The sequence below is a fragment of the Podarcis bocagei genome (genome assembly GCF_964188305.1).
Source record: "Podarcis bocagei genome assembly, chromosome: Z".
NCBI lineage: Eukaryota > Metazoa > Chordata > Lepidosauria > Squamata > Lacertidae > Podarcis > Podarcis bocagei.
This window is the reverse complement of record NC_138140.1, coordinates 39,169,625-39,184,229: the sequence shown is the minus strand read 5'-3', so window position 1 is coordinate 39,184,229 and position 14,605 is coordinate 39,169,625. Positions and strand designations below refer to the sequence as shown.

The following is a 14,605-nucleotide window of genomic DNA, read 5'->3' as shown; positions in this document are numbered from 1 at the left end:
TATAAATCTGCAGATAAATAATCAATCAATCAATCAATCATCAATCAATCAATCAATCATTAAGGGAGGAAAAACTCATGAGAAGAGACAGCAGCAACAAACATGTTAGTTCTAGCCACACATTGGAGGGAAGCCTCCAGTGCTCATGTTTTACAACAAGTTCTAAAGTATGCAGGAAGTCTCCATGAGTACAGGAGTACCACTTCAGAAAAGTGCACAGGTTGGATGGTAACTGAGATATCTTGTAACCCCCTCACATTTACTTAAAACATAATGGTCAATCCAGAAAAGAACTGTGTTCTCAGCTTAAACCGAGATTGGATCAGTTGTTGCCATTTGGGATGCCTTTTCTGATTCTTCCCCCCAACTTAGGGAGGGGTATTTGTCCCATTTGAAACAGCTGCAATGTCAGTTTGATCCTAATGATATATACTTTGATAAGTAGTGGCACACATCACTACCTCAGGGTTGATGTGGTGATAGATGTGTCTTCGGATGTGAGAAGTTTGCAAGGAGGTTGGACTCACCTATTTTTCTTAGATGACTAATTATCTGACAGCTCAAGTTGAAATCCAATACCAAGAATAATTAGTGTTCTGCAGTGTGGAGATGTATATCCCAACTAATGTGATTTCGACTTCAATAGCTGTGCTTTGACGTATGCAATTGATGTTGTGTCCTCTGATGTTGGTAGTTTTCAACCATGTCTGGGATTCTTTACTGTGATGTAGCTCTTTAGTGATTCTACTCTCACACAAAAAAATGTTCAGGATGTTCACAATACACCCTCATCAGATGAGTATGATATATGAAATGTTTTCCATAGAAACAAGAACTAGAATCATAGAGCTGTTTTGTGGCAGATATACTTTTTTTCAACTGAATGCTTGAGTGAACTGAACTTGAATGTGGATAATTGAACCTGAGACTGTATACATGCAAATCATCAAACTGTAGCCACTCCTAATTTGCACTGACAGCTGGCAAAATTGGACTATATCCAGCAAGTTAAATTTAACTAGCAACTAGAAGAATAACACAGCTAACTTTCTAGGGTGTTGGTGTGAATGAATGAGAAAGAATTAACTGAACTTTAAAAGTGCAGTACATAGAAAAAAAGAGTTCATGTGAGTTATCAGACATTTAACTTTTACTTTTTTTAAAAAAGAGACTTGGACAAGTGTTAGTTCTGTATGCATTCTGTACGGAGTTCTTTCATTTATTTTATTGAACAAAATTTCTTTGCTGTTTGATTATAATAAAACCTTCAAACAGTTTATAAAAAAATAAAACACAAAAGCTGTCAATAAAATGCTGTTAAAAACAAGCATTTAATGATTCGAAATATCATTAAATTCAACAATATACTAAAAAGAAATGTGTTTTACATGTGCTTCTACCAGGAAGGAGTCTTAAACTTCTACCAAGCAGGAGTGTAGTTGGTGTCAATAGACATGAAGTTCCAAGGTATAGGGTTTGTAGCCAGTTTTGGAATGTTATCATAGATTAAATTACTCTGGCCAGGTTGTAGATGGGGCTTATGTCAGTCATATGGCATTTGGGGAGTTTACACAGTGTTTATAAAGGAAAACTCCTTGAGCTTTTAATCATTTGGTCTGGCAGTTTACCTAAATTTGCCCTTTGTGGAGAATTCAGAGACTTCTGGGCTTCCTTGTTCTTAAGGCTTGTTAGCTTCCCTAAACTGTGATTTCAAAATCACTGCTTTTCATAGTTCTGTCCAAATAATGATTGGAGCAGAGCAATGGGATTAACAATTTAGTAGAGTTTGTGATTTCTGTCAACCAGATAAACGAAATCTTATCCCTTGTCAAAAAAGACTTTGATATGAAAACGAAAATGACAAAGTATGCAATATAAAATGGTGGCTCAGACTTGAAAAAGTGTGTGTGCCAGGGATAATTCTCTATCATCTATCTATCTATCTATCTATCTATCTAATTTTTAATTAGCATTTTTCAGTATAGAATAATAAAACTGTGTGTACAAAACCATAACATAGCCATAAAATAAACAAAAAATGAGCCATAGCTCACCAATAAAGATATATGTTCTTGCCCCTTTTAAGTTCAGATGGAGAAATAAAGCTGCATCAAATGTTTACGATTTTAAGGATAATAATAATGTACTCAAAGTACTCAACTTTTTGGGGAAAAAATGACACTGAAGTTCTACATCTTTTAATGCTCAAGAAACAGTATATTTTAACCAAGATGTAGACTCTGTCACTGGGTTATAGAAATATATATATTGTGTGTGTGTTGTGTGTGTGCATATGCACCCATGTTGATGTCCACTTGTGGGTTCTTCCATAACTCTACTGATTTTTCCCATCTTCAAAGTGGTATGCTAATAATTAATTTGCAGAGGGGCAGAGTAATTAATCTTAGCAAGACAGTACTGCATGATTGATCTTCTACCTTTAATCTAATTAGCCTGCACATAGGTGGGAGAATGTAATAGCTGAACACTTTAGAATAAGGCTTTGAGAAAAGTCAACCCTTTTTTTGATGACCCGCTGAGACCATTCCCATACATCACTTCTTGGGTAGTCATTAGTTGCATGTTTGAATTAAAAGGTGAGGAAACTGGGGAAGATCAAAAAACCTAGAGTAGGTTGAACATTCTCATTTTAAATGAGTCAGTCCTTTTGTACACTCTTAATAATGTATGATTATATCTTGATAGCATCAAATTTGGTTTGGTAGTAGTGGCCATAACAGCCATAGGTGAAAATCAAAGCAGCAAATATTTTAGATGTGCCAAACTTTCATATCATAGGGGAAGATTCAAGAAACAGTTCTTTGATGTTCACAAAACTTCACAAATGAAGACTGGCACTAAATTAAATTTCACTGTTTGATGCAGCATCCTATGTTTGGCCTACAAACCTGCATGATGGGAGACAGCCAGTGTGGAACTTTGCCGTGGTGCAAGCCAAGCAAGCAAGGTCTCACTGGGAGACCAGGGTGCAGATTCACACCAGGCAGATACCGAAGACATGCTTGGGGTTGCTGTGGTCAATGCTCCCCTCAGGCCCCTTATGGGGAGCCCCCTATACTATGCTGACCCTATCAAGTGCTATTTCCACCCTCATGCAAACTGTGTTCTTCCGCCTAACAAAGGAAAGCTATAATTTCACTGAGGGGAAGGCGGAGGAAACCCCCAACCAAGTGCCAATCAGGTTGATAGGGGGGGAAATCCTTTACAGCCATGTCAACCAATGACCCAAAATTGCTCAGTGAAGGCTCTAACCTGAGGGTGGGCAGGCGGACGGGAAGCTCTTAAAGCAAAAAGGCTATGAGATCCAGAAAAAAGCAGCCTTATATAGGCTTTTCCCTCATAGGTGGAAGATACTGGGCAAAACCTTGCCCAGTATTTTGCTGCAATCTATGGGTGTCGCCAGGCAAAGGCGTCCTGTGCTTATTAGGCCCGAACGGGGCTTACAGTCATAGGTCTGCCAGCTCCCTCAGTTTGCATTCCTTTGCTTATCTTTCAAAGGACATAAAAAGCATTGTGCTGAATCTGTCCAAACTCCAGTGTCCTGCTTCTACAGGGGCCACCCAGATGCCTTTGAGAAACCCTTCCACACTGATCCATTCAGCAACTGGCATTCAATGGCACATTGACCCTGCCCATGGTGGTTCCATTTAACCATCATCACTACTGGCAGACCTCTCCATTTCAAATTTCTATGACACCGTTTTCAGTAGGAATGGAGGAGAACTTTGTTCAGTTCACATATCACATATTAAGGACATATCTGCACTATACATTTAAATCACTATGTTGCAACTTTCACTGCATGGCATCCCCCAAATAATACTGGGAACTTTGTAAAGTGTGTCACGAGTTGTTAGTAGACCCCACTTCTCCTAACCTAGTAGCAATAGTAACAATACAATATGCACCCTTTTCCAAGACTTCTCTTTGTCATTGTTTTTAGTGCAAAACTGCAGAGCAAAGCCTGCAATGTATGGTTTTTTTTTTGTTTTCCCTGCTATTTTAGGGAAGGTGTCGGTGTGGGATTGACAGCCACCACTTTGCTGAAAAGCTCAGCCCACAATAGCTTAGACATCAAAAGCTCTGTGTTTCCAGGGATGCTTGAGGAATTTGATCCAGCTATTTACTGGATTTCATGCTTCTCTGGATGTTGTGATGCAGCTCTTGGCTGCTTGCACCCCTATACTTACACCATATCCCTATTTTCATAATGCACGTGTAAATAATATTTTGAATGGATTTCAAAAATGCAGATTAGCATGGAACTGGAATGGAATTACAGGTCAGAATACTGTATGTGGAAGTGACAAGGGCTGGAATAGACAGGTCCATCAGCTGTAGCAGGATACAAAGGAGAAACAAAGCAGATTTCTTTCATTTTCCCCACTGCTGTTACTGATGTGAAAAGTGCTGGACACCAGCTGTATAAAGGGAGTCCAAATTGGTGTGCATGTGATTTCAAAGCAAGCAATGGGGCCCTATACTAGCAATAACCCAAAAGTCAAAATGGATAGCAACCCAGAGAGAAAGAAGTCATTCTTTAATGTATGAACTTGAAGCTGTTGACAGAGTTCCATTTACGTTTGCAGTTTTGAGGATGAGTTTATCTTGAGGATCTTAAACCCAGTATGGATTAGACTGAGGATTTATCAGAGACAGAGAGAACAGTCTGATCTGAGTGTAGCAATCCCTTATCTTGTCAATTCTGTTTGAAAATGACAAACACATGGAACCTGGTGTGCTTGGCCAATAGAAAGCTGATGTCAGAAGGACTGGAATGCCACTGAGCATGAATGACTATCTTCAGTGACACAGAATAGGTAGCCCTTCTCCTCACAAGATCTTCATTTGCTTCTATTTTTTTTTAGTAGGCAGCCCATGCTGTAAAATAAAGTTCACATGACATTTATATTTCTACTATTTATGAGGCAATGAGGCAATCCTTTTTTATGGCCTTCTCTATTTCCTCTCACTCTTCCCCCATCACATTTTCAGACTATCTTAACCTCTTTTTTCTTCTTATCCTTTGGCAATAATGAAATAGGGACTTTAAAAACTGGTTTATTTTATTCCCTTTCCATAATACAGGACAAATGGCAACCAAGGGCGTAGCCTCTCTCCTCATATTTCCCTCTGCCCCTCATCAATGGCATTTCCATCCCATTCTCAAAAAAAAAAAAAAAGGACAGGAAAAACCTTTGCTCCTCAAGATGTTGTCAAACTACAATTTCCATCATCCCCAGCAAGCATGATCAATGATCAGGGTTAATGGAAGTTGCAGGTCAGCAACATCTGCAGGGCCAGAGGTTCCTCAAACAAGATTAAAATTATAATTTAAAAAATCTGTTCCTAAGTTTCTCACTGGGCATCCTAACAAGACAATTCAACCCTGGTTAGGCAGCACCAGATCATTACAGAGCATCAGAGCTGGCATAGCAATTGGGCCTGAATTGGCCTGATGCCATCAAGTAGCAGAACTGAGTTGGGTTCCAAGAAGCTCATGGCAACACTCGTGGTTCTCCAGCTTTCCCCACATTTTATAATCACAGGTGTAGATTAGGCTGGGATGTTCAGGTCACCCAGTGAACTTCATTTCTGGGTGTGGATTTCTACCTGTGTCTCTTCACTCTCTCGGTCCAATAGTCTTCATCTGACGACACATCTTCTTATTCTCATCTTCTTATTTGTATCTGCTGATCAGAATAAAGAAATAGACGCACAGGCTGGACTGAGGTAGGGCCTCTTTGTTCAAGATTAAACCCATAAAATCCCCTGCAGAAGGAAAACACTATTGATGTAGGAAGAAACCTCAACCTGAAAGAAACTGCAGCTGCTAAGCCCTGCCTTCAGGAAGAAGAAGAAGAGAAGAGTTTGGATTTGATATTCCGGTTTATCACTACCCGAAGGAGTCTTAAAGCGGCTAACATTCTCCTTTCCCTTCCTCCCCCACAACAAACACTCTGTGAGGTGAGTGAGGCTGAGAGACTTCAAAGAAGTGTGACTGGCCCAAGGTCACCCAGCAGCTGCATGTGGAGGAGCGGAGACGCGAACCCGGTTCACCAGATTACGAGACTACCACTCTTAACCACTACACTACACTGGAAGTGGCAACATGGCTGTTCAGCCTGACTCCCATTCCCAGGCCACACTAAGAAAGTGAGTAGGAAGGCCTATGCTACTCTACCACCCCCCGAGACCCCATAGCTTCAGGATGATGAAGCAGTTTACCCTCAAAAGCAGGGCCTATTCCACCCCCAGAGCCAAGAAATTAAGCATCATGGCCAGCTCATAACCCAGACAGGGATCACCTGGCTGAAACATAATTTATTTATTTTTATTTTGTTTCATAAAATTTATGCACTGCTTGATTGTAAAACAAAACCAAACCTCAAAGTAGTTTACAGAAAAATAAAACAAGGAAATCGAGGAAAGTCCACAACCCTACTTTAAAACACATAAAAGTTAAAATAATAATACAGATTCATATTACCTCAACTTCCTAAGCTTGTCAAGACAGGAATGTTTTTTAGCAAGCAATGGAAAGAATACAGTGAAGGCACCTGCTTGATCTCAATATCAGGGAGTTCCAAAGTGCAGGTGCTGCCACACAAAATGGTTGAGTTCTTCCAGCTGCAGAATGAGTATTATGTGGCTATTGCCAATTCCACCAATCAAAGTGGTTGAATGGGCACATGTAGGGTAACTGTTCCCTTCCTGTACCTAAACACCTAAAGTGACTGAATCAAAGACCAGATTAACCTGGTTAATAATATGACAGATGGTTGTATTATTAGGGAACTGCTAGTCATGGTGTCTTGCCACGAAATATTATGCACTGTATGCACACTTTACCTAGTAAGTGCATTTTTGTGCAAACTGGTTAACCGGAGAACCATAGGCGTAGCCAAGATTTCTTGGGGGGGCAAGGCTTTTGTTAGGGGAGGGGCAGAACCTCAGTTTGCTATGTATTTTTATTGATTGTTATTGATTGGGGGGCAGCTACCCCTCCTTGTCTCTCTGCATGTGGAGAACTGACTTGCCTGCAACATTTGGAGAAGTGCAAATTTCAAAGGATATCTCTGTGTTGGTTTGTATATTGGTCCAATAAATAAAAAGTATGCATTTTTTCATTAGCATGTCAACACAATCTAATCTCTCCCTATCCTTACTTGAAGCCAACTAATTATGTTATGCATCATATCAAAATATTCAGTTTTTGAATACTTTGCACCAGACGGATTTTTTTGACCAATTAGCCATTTCACACAAAATAACTGTGAATGGAAGATGCAAAGGAAGTTACTGTGAGATCCTTTCAGGAATAAATGGGCATGAGTGTTAGCAACACACATCACTTTCAAAATCTTGGGCATTGCAAGTGGATGAATAATAATACAAATTAGCCACCTATAAATGCACCTCCTCAATCAAACACATTTGATTGAGATTTATTCTTCAGAGACCTTGGAAGAAACACACACAACAAGCTTATTTACTTTCCACATTTACAGGATGGGTCAGGGCTGAAGTCATTGGCAATGCGATTAATGGAAAGCTCACCCTTTGGCTGCTGGCATTGTGTATTCAAGTGCAAGCTGTATTCTGCTTGAGTTCAATTTTTGATGCTCTCTGACCCTTACTCCACCATAAATTATCAGATGTATTCATCAGATGACAGCAGAGGCTTGGATGTGCTTTACAAAGGAGAAGAAAATATTATATCCTTGTACTATCTGGTGACCTGATCCTATAGAGATCCAGATCTACTCAGGCATTCTCACTCATGTGATTCTAATCAGTCCACTGTGAGAACTGGACTAGATTGGCTACTGACCTGATGCAGCAAAATCCAATAAAAAAAAATGTGTATAGCAGCCAAAACTGCATACAAAAAGAAATTGTATTGGGAGAAATTATCACTAAAATAATGGCAAATTTTCATAGTTAAAAAAAAATCATCATAAAAATAGGGGTAATATTTGGAACTGAACTCAGAACTGGAAAAACGAGAAAGGAGGAGAAACAGAAATTGACAAACTTATCTGCCCCTAGTCCCTTAACATAGGTTTCTATATCATATGGGAACCTAAGTAAAAAGCAGCTCTCCACTTCAGACATGAAGTCCCTCATGTAGGGATGAGCAATCAAGAACATGATGCAGTGGGAAGGAGCGGTGAGTGTGTTTTGTTTCCCCACCACATGCAAAATGGAACCTCGTGAGAGGAAACGCCTGAGCTGGGCAACTGAATGATTAAAGTATGGTACAAAATTCGCTGCATTTATGCACTGTGAGAACCTGTGGCATTGATACAACCCAGGGTATTGGGTTGTATCTTGGAATCATGGAATCATGATTCAAAAGTGGGCCACTACAAGCTAGTATTAATAATTTCAGCTCAAATATTCCTCATGGTTTTGTGAATAGGTGACTTTTTCCATAAAGCTTATTTCATTCAGCTAATGCAGAATTCAGTGGCCAGGTTGGTCACTGGAGCAAGACGGCATATTAGACCGATCCTGTTCCCACTGCACCAGTTACCAATTTGTTTCCGGGCCCAATTCAAAGTGCTGCTTTTGACCTATAAAGCCTTAAATGACTCAGGACAACAATACTTCAATGACTGCCTCTTTCCATATGAACCTACCTGGACCCTGAGATCTTCTTTTGAGGCCCTTCTTCATGTGCCTCCTTGAAAGGTCCAGAGGGTGACAGGAGAATGGGCCTTCTCTGCAGTGGTTCCCTATCTGTGGAATGGTCTCCTCAGGGAAGTTCAGCTAGTTTCTTTGTTATAGACCTTTAGGTTCCAGGCAAAAACATTTCTTTTTAACTAGGCCTTTGGTTGATTTGATTGACATCCTATGCCCTTTTAAAATGGGGGGTGGGTGGGTTGCTGGGTTGTTGCCAGACCTGTTGGATTCTCTTCATAGAATCTGGGAGGTCCCGTCTTGTCCTTTGCCTCTGGCAGCAGAAAGTATTGGCCCAGCCCTGGGCTTTCCTTCAATGTCTGCTTGCAATCAGACATTCTTGAAAACCCAAGGCCATGAAAAACATTCCCTTCTTTGAAAGAGAAGTCTGTCCCCATTCCACACATCCTTTAAGTTCTAGACGTAAGAGGGAGAAAAATGGATCTTCACAATAATAAAGGTGATGACAAAGAAATAGCTTCATATAGGGAGGAAGTGGGGAAAAAATAGTTGTCTGCTTCTTTTCTTTTAGCATGATATATAAGGGTCAACCTCCGCTTGTTATAGATTTCCCGTAGTGCCGCACGATAAATACTTCTTCCTCTGAAGCTAATAACAATTTCTTCCTTATTTTCTTTCTCCACCACCCCCAGGGCATCAGCTATTATTTCCCAAGGACCCGTGAGACTAGTAGCACGATCTCAGAGTGGCTATGCAATTTAATCTTGTCCAATACAAATTACCATGGGGCAAAATGCTCTTTCAGAACTGTGGGAGGCTTGAAATTATGTAGATGTAACCTAATGTTCCTTAGTCTTCAGAGAGCTGATTTCTGTTACAGGGAGAAAGGGGAATTCCACAGCATGGGGTGAAGGCCACAGGTAGCTTGTGAAAGCTTGGCAGGTCTAAGTATGGTAAGTGACTGTGTGGGATAATGCCTAGGAACGCCCCTGTACACCAATTTGAGTTCCACTGTGAAAGAAAGGCAGTCATAGTATTATTGTCATTTCCTCCCTGGTGACACTCATGAGGACAATGAATGGGAGGAAAGACATCCAAGTGGGAGGTCCTCCCATTGAGACTCTCCTTTCAGAAGCCCCCTCTCCTTTCAGACCCCCTCTTCCTTGGCTCAGAGCAGCAGATAGGCTTAACTAATGCGGGGGGGGGGATTACTCTGCTGCGAGTGGGGAGGATTTCCTTGGCAGAAACTGAGCTGTGATGGGAGGAAGAAAGCTAGGCATTGTCTCTGAGGCAATTGGGCACCTCAAATCCATTCCTTAAGTATCTCTTGTGTGATTTCTTGGAAAGACACCACAATTAAAATGGAGTGGTTGCTCTTAACCATCCACTTTTTGCAGAGGCAGCCACCTAGGTGTTTGGGGAATGCACTTCCCATCATTGGCCATGCTAGCCCGGGCAGATGGGCAACTCCAGGGGTCCAGATACCCCTACTCAATTGTCACACCTATTTTATTCTGCTCCATAAAACAAAGGCACCCAAGAGCTTCTGCTCCAGGTCTTGCAAGCCAAGGGGACAACTTAGAAAATACTTGAGGGGATGTATAAAGGATGGAGCATTGCACGTTCAAATGGAACGGAATGAGGTTTGAGTCACACAAACCCAAAATGTACTTGACCAATCCTGTTGCAAGTTGATTGGTCTCCAGGGATAAAAACTGGTGTTAATGTTCCTTACAGATTGCCCTGTCGGTAAAGCACTGGAAAAGCTTAATCAGCTAAGCTCAGACTGATTACTATAAAGTAAATGACTTCTACAGTACAGCTGTAAGAAGTGGAACAGAAGTCTTGAAAATTTGTCAACTACTTAATGGAGCAAGTTGTCTTCTCAGAAATATTCTTGGCATTGTGTTTGAATAGCCAAACTGCAAGCCAGCATGTATCACTTAGAAAATAAAGTTGTAAATGCCAGATTCTTTTTGTACATTTTTTGCCATATTGCTCTCACCACCTGCTTATTTTCAAGTCCATCTTTGCTTTCCTTCCCCCTTCTTATTCAAATGTCTATCCTCCTCCTCCTCCTCCTCCTCCAGTTCTACATTTATCTGACTGTCTCTGAATCCCTGCCTACCTTATCCTTCCTGTCAGCACCTTCATTTGTCCTTGCAATAATCTATTTGTACAGAGAAAGCATTCACACATAAAGCAATGATCACTTTTTCCGAAAGAGTACTTTGAAATAATTGATTGTGCCATGCTCCAGAACTGGAATGTTTACTTAGATTGGAATAATTGAAGGTCAATTTAATCGTCCTGATCCAGATTTTGTGTGTGTGTGTGTGCACATGTGAGCGCGCATGTGTCTGTGTAGATGCTTTTATTCACATAAGTGGATGGAGGAGAATCTATATAAGTGAAGAGAAATATTTTTTCCTCAAACTTTTTTCCACCAAAGTGTCCAGAGACTCAGCTATACAGCTGCAAATAAAACATTTTATGTGTGTTTTAAGTGCAATATGCAATGTGGCACTAGATGGCGAGGGTGAGCCTTATGGAGAATTCAATGTATTTTTTTAAAAAAATACTTTTTGGGCTTTTTTTTTTTTTAAAAAAAAGGTTTTCAAAATGCTTTTTATATGTGTGTAGATTTCACCCAGGACAGTGTACAAAAGCTGCTACTGTTAAAAATAATACTAAAAACAAAACCATCAACTTGAGCATTTAATGAGTGGTGCAGGTGAGTGATATAGGTTGAGATCCAAGTTGTGCTGCATTTTGTCTCTTTCCTTCATTCCTTCCTTGAGCAGTATCCTCCCATATTATGTCATGAACTGATTTTGAGACTGCCCACATTTCAAAAGCCGTCTTCTACTGGGTTGGCAGTCTGATAACAAGCATGGAACTTGTTCAATATTTTGAAACATGGATGGACAATAGATCTGGAAATAGGAGGATATATCATGCCATTAAAACTGTTGGCAGAAATTAATTATAGCTATTGAAAAGTATTCCGGGCAAGGCAACATTAGTGCTATGCAGTGGTATCTCAGGTTACAAACACTTTGGGTTACAGAATCCGCTAACCTGTAAGTAGTACCTCGGGTTAAGAACTATGCCCCAGGATGAGAACAGAAATCGTGTGGCGGCTGCGTGGCAGCAGCAGGACGCCCCATTAGCCAGGGCCATCTTAAGCATATGCGGCATCGGGGTGCAAAGATCCTCCCAGTGCCCCCCCAGGTTGCCAGGATTTGTCAACCTTTTTTTGGGGGGGAGCCCAAAGTTGTTGACCCTTTTTAGGGCGGGCCAGCGAGGCACTGGCCTGGCCAGCTGCCTCAGCAACGACAGAGGATCCAGAGGCAGCAAAGGCAGCAGAGCAAGGCCGGGCACGGGGGGGGGGCAAGCAGAGCCCAACACAACAACAGTCGAGTCCAAGGTGATGGCAGCTGAGCGAAGCAGGGTGCCTCGTGTGAGCAGCATGCGCTGGGCAGGCCTCTCGATGGCCTGCCAATCCCATGCGCACAGAAGAGCGGAGCAGGCCGGCTGCCTCAGTGCCTCACTCACCCACAGCAGAAGAGTTGCGGCGCTCCAATGGGCTCTGCTCCACCCAGCGGCGGCTGTCAGCTCTTCCCAATCCCCAGACTTCAAATCTCAGCCCCAAACTCTCAGTCTGGCATCCCCAAGAACCCAGTGCCCGGGTGCCCCGCACCCCTAGCGCCTATGGGTAAGACAGCCCTGCCATTAGCTAAAGTGGTACCTCAGGTTAAGAACAGCTTAAGAATGGAAAGAAAAGAAGTTAATATGCACTAAGCCAAACTCCACTCCAGGATTTCTCAGACCTCAGTTATAACTGCCAGAAGCTAGAGCATAAGATGCTGTCCTTTTTCAACCCTTCACCTATTTCCCCGTGCCTTAAGGTCAGAAATAAAGGTCCTTCTTTTGTGCCAAATGTACTGGACCAAAAACTTATCCTGCAGTTTTAAACCATTCTCCTTCAATTACTGGGAAAACAAATATCATCCCATAATTATCAAAAGGAAGAGAAACTTTCAGTGAAATTCTCATCAGTAAGGTTCAGGGTCTTTGCCATGCTTAGCTAAATTTTGATCCAAGTAAGGTCTGCTTTGCCAGCATGTTCCTTACAAAGCATATCCCTGCTGCCAAAATGATTCAACTCTCCACTCACTAGCAAAGATTTAAAGAGAAGCACTGAACTTTCAAACAACCTCACCCTGATCTCTGAAATCCTGGCAGTCAAGAGCTTCAAAGAGCAGCATTGCCTGATGTCACTGACATGTCAGGTGATTGACAAGTGATTCCACAACCCAGCATAGGGGAAGATATCATTAGGTTGCACAGAGCATTTTTTTCATATCAGGAAGTAGAGGCAGCTGGAGAGGCTGCAGATTGTTGGAAACTTGTGCTGCAAAGTAACACACACCCAAACTACCCTTGGCCACTACACAAGGATATGGAACACTCAAATCCTGGTACCCACTGAAATTCCAGTGACATTCTAAATAATTCAGTGCTCTGCAAATGGAGCAGATAAAGGAAGCTGATTTCATATGAGAAAACTTTTCAGAAACTGAAGGGCAGATATTGTCACAGCACTAGTGCCCATTTAGGTTACTGAGCAGCAGGAGGGGGACTTTTCCCCAGTGGCTCAATCTTTCTGGAAATAGATGAGAACTGTTGAGCCCCCATCTTTACAGGCATCCAGGAGAATCCTAAAGGCTCATTTGTTTTCACCGGCGTTCTCCTAAGTTAATATTTCTAACGTCGTTTGGTGGATACCTATTTATTTATTGTAGGAAGACGATATGCATTGGTAGTTTATATTCATTTATTTGCAGTTACTTTAATAGCAGTCATATTGCATTATATTATTTAAGCCACCTTGGGAGGGTTTTTCCCTCTTAAAGGTAACCTGGGGGGGTTAATAAAAGTAGTGATCTAAGGCCATAATCTTGTGAAGAGAAAGAACCTTGCCTTTCTCACCTTTTGAGGAAAATATGCACTAATCCCTAATTTTCACTGTATAACTATATGAAACTATCTTTTGCGTGACCAGGCAGCGACCGTCCCAGCCCCCAGGGACCACCTGAAAGGAATAAAGACTCATGACAGCGTGTTATGGAATTAAAGTTTGGCCACCACTTTATTAAACTTTCAAATGTAGGAAGACCTTGGCTTAGGCATTGGGCGTGTATCCTTCCCAGCCCCCCAACTGGGGGAATTGGGGCTCCTCAAGGTAAATGGGATATGGGGATGCCCTGCAAGACACATGTGTATGCAGGCAGCCCACCCTATATCCCCGCACGCAGGGTAGTTCACTGACAACCTTTCAGTGTATGGCCAGTGAAACCTATATTACAACCCCTTTAAGAGAGGATGCTGGAATTGCCACCGCAGGGGAGGAGTGAGTCATCAATTCAACCCTCCCCCCCCCATTTAGCAAAGAAAAGACTAAAGGATTCCACCCAAGGCCTTAAACTGCCAAAGTTGTGACGAATTGCTACGGGGAAGACAAAGCCTGCCAATGCAGGAAAATTTCTTCCCAGTTCAAGAGCAACCAGTCCAAAGAACGTAGCATCCCCCACTAAACAGGAAGAAAAAGGTTAATGTGCAAACAAGAAACATTAAACAAAGGGAGGGTTGGGTGGGTGAAACTCCTGAGCCGACTGCCTGGCTGCTGCCAGCTTCACCCCCTATTTATGTGACTGGCTCCACCTGCCAGCAGTGTAATTTGACTTAACTGAGGCTGGTCGTGAACCTACAAAGAATAACATTGAGAGGCAGGCCAGCCCATACAACTGGTAAGTTCCCTGGGGTCCGAAGTGCCGCACATGATCCCACAAAGGGCACCCATGGTATAAAGTGTGAGTGCATCAGACCATAGCTCTAAGCTGCCCAGTATTGTCTACTTGCAGAACTGGGGTGG

At 41.9% G+C, this 14,605-nt stretch overlaps 1 protein-coding gene across 2 annotated transcripts in view; it reads left to right on the top strand.

The window, feature by feature from the left end:
• PCDH11X (protocadherin 11 X-linked) overlaps nt 1-14,605 on the top strand; it is a 745,920-nt gene that overhangs the window by 577,859 nt on the left and 153,456 nt on the right. The window lies entirely within an intron of this gene.